At 34.1% G+C, this 2,828-nt stretch overlaps 1 long non-coding RNA gene across 1 annotated transcript; it reads left to right on the top strand.

Annotated features, from left to right (window-relative positions):
- On the top strand, positions 1–1,623 carry LOC147514998 (uncharacterized). Its single transcript, XR_015213338.1, has 3 exons — positions 1–91; positions 1,356–1,420; positions 1,556–1,623. It is a non-coding gene; the product is annotated as an uncharacterized LOC147514998 (long non-coding RNA).
- Positions 1,624–2,828: the final 1,205 nt, after the last annotated feature.

Here is a 2,828-nt window from a genome sequence, read left to right as displayed (position 1 = left end):
GAAGGAATTATTGAGGAGACTCAAAGTTGTAGTTTGGTGAGGTGATCTCGACACGATCATGGGTCTGGACCTCAGGTTGCCAATGCAACAGGTCAGCGGTCAGCCAAATTGCCAGATCTTTTTTATCTATATTTCAGTTCATAGGACTTTAGGTTGTATGTAAATATGCAAAAATATTCCTTAATTCACAACTGAATACATAAGCCTCATAGTGCACCTTGAGAGCATCAAGTTTCTTCGCTTTTTTAAGGTCCTAACCTGTTAATTATTTTCATGTTGTTAAGAACAATTCAAAAATTAATATTTTTTTCTTCTGAAAAAGTGCCCCTTTTTGTGTTGTTAAAAAAGCTCATTTGTAGTAAGAGGCAACAATTGGGAGGTTTCTTTGCTTTCTTTGTTGAACTGTTCCTCGCTAATCTTCAATTTTGATGTATGTTGTATCTACACATTTGTTAACCTCTAGCTAAACAATAAACAAATAGTGTTCAGGACTGTTTTGAGGCCTTTTGTTGGTGTTTCTGTACAAGGTTTTTTCTACGCACAGGCTTGATAGTAGCTAACAGACGAAAAGGTAGCATCTTTATTTAGCAATTTAGTTAGAAAAACCTCAGGCACACACTACACCTATTTACTATTCAGCTTACTGTTCAGATTTCAAATTCAACTAGAATACCTATAACTCTTAGTTCTACTATACTATCAAGACAATTTCATTTCTCTGCAGTACTAGCTCAAAGTAAATTTTTGTTGCAAGAGCCTCCTCAAGCACCACCAGCCACCAGGAATCACTCCACAAATGTTGTCCCAAAATAGAAAATAAAACACCATCAGATGTAATTGCTTCAGCTAATGATGCTTCATCACATGTATGTTATTGAAGATATATTAATCTACAACTTTCATTTCTTACCTATTCCATGTCCCATTTAACAAACCATCATATTTACAACAAAACCATTTCACTTGTGAGGCAATTATTTCCAAAATACTTCACAATAAGGGTTGGACTTATAATGCATGTCCACATCCAGGTTGCCTATAAGCAGTTAATAACACCTGTAAAGGTTACAATTGCACGAACCACGACATCGTATAATCTATTTATCAGATTGTACCAGTGAGTTCTTACTGAAAGAGTGTTTGAGTCCGTGCTGTATCTTTTGCATTAATTTACCATTAACTTATTCTTTCATTCTATTCAGTCTTATATAGTTATATGTATCCACTAAATACTTATTATTGTTTAGGTATCTAATTAGTATGAACTATTCAAAATTGCACTATAAACTTACGTGCATAAATAGTTGAATACATATTTGACAAGCTTCCAAATCTCAAGATCTTTTGTCTTGCAGGTCCTATATAGTTATGCAGTTGCACTGTTGCAGCCAAGGATCTCAACCAAGTACCCACTCTTTAAGTACGTATTTCTTATTGTAAGCTTTAGTTATTATATATATTTTATCCTATTCTCATGACTATATTTCCCAATGTTAAGTAGGGGTTTCAATTCAAACTTATAATAAACTTAGTGGAAGAGATTTGTTTTTAGCAGGTTAAAGAGATTCATGGACATATCGATGGAGTTTTGATCATCTTACATTTGCACCTATTTGACCTACTAATATATAAATGTAAGAATACCAACCACTACCTTCTTCAGCTTGCTCCAAATCCTCATTGCTCTTCTTTTTCCTTGAAGTTGAACATTGTCTTCCAAGGTTTGCATGTAATTCCATGAGCTTTCTGATGAAATTTCAGTTGATCAAACCAGTTAAACCACCAACGACAATCAGGGGCAAAGCTTTTGAATTTCGGAGTCATTAGTTATCTCTGTCACTTTATGAATTACCTTTTTTTGGAATATGTTTTTGGTCTTTTAATTAAGTTCCCTGTTGTTGTATGACTTTTGTTAAGGCTAATTGTAAGGGAATCAAGTTGTCTCATCCTTCAATTATTTTGATAAGGCTGATATTTGTTGTATTTATTACTTTGTCACTTCAGGGAGGAGTGTGGTTGTTTGTGATACCTTGACACAAATGAACGTGTAGTTGCTCAAATAAATTGTGGTGCTGGAAAAGGGGGGCCAACAAGCTAGGAAGTTATGTTTGGGTCTTCAAGGGGTTTGATTGAGCTATGTATGCTCTTATTAACCACGCCCAATTGTATGAGAGAAGTGGTTTAATCATTCATAAGTCATAACTGTAAAGATGTACTAATGTCAAACCAGATTATATGCTCTCCAATAGATTTCATTTCTCACCAACGTGCATAGCACATGCATTTGGCTAGTCAAATTAAACTCGTTGGCTAAGAAGCGAAAATAAAAAAGTACTTGGACTCATCCACATTCTCTATCGGTTAAAATTATCTTTGAAAATTTTGGTAATGTAAATTTACTGTAGAGATCGATGCTTGGAACTACACCATGAAATTTTGAGTCTGGTAATGTTAATTTTCTTAGAAAAACTTGACACCATAATAAGAGGACTGAATGCAACATCGATAGCAAGAGTAGTTTTTGTTGGAATTAGTAATTTTAGATCTAGCTATTTTAGTTAAATTAGAGTTGCAGGTTAATTAATTAGAAAATGGTGTGATTAGCAAGTATGAGTTGCTATTAGGAACCAAGTTGATATTGGCAATACAAGTAAGATTAGAATTGGATTGGTATTAGAAGTTTCTAATTAGTAGTTTAGTAGAAATTAGTAGTTGGAGAAGCCATATATATGTGTGAGTGCCTAGACATTAGCATAAGAGGAAGTGAGAGAATAATAAGAGAGATGCATTGTTAAAAACAGATGCACTGGTACGAAGGGGCACATTCT

Source organism: Coptis chinensis, chromosome 2, assembly GCF_015680905.1.
Source record: "Coptis chinensis isolate HL-2020 chromosome 2, ASM1568090v1, whole genome shotgun sequence".
Taxonomy (NCBI): Eukaryota; Viridiplantae; Streptophyta; class Magnoliopsida; order Ranunculales; family Ranunculaceae; genus Coptis; species Coptis chinensis.
Note: the sequence above shows the minus strand (reverse complement) of the source record. Positions and strands in the feature narration are given on the sequence as shown.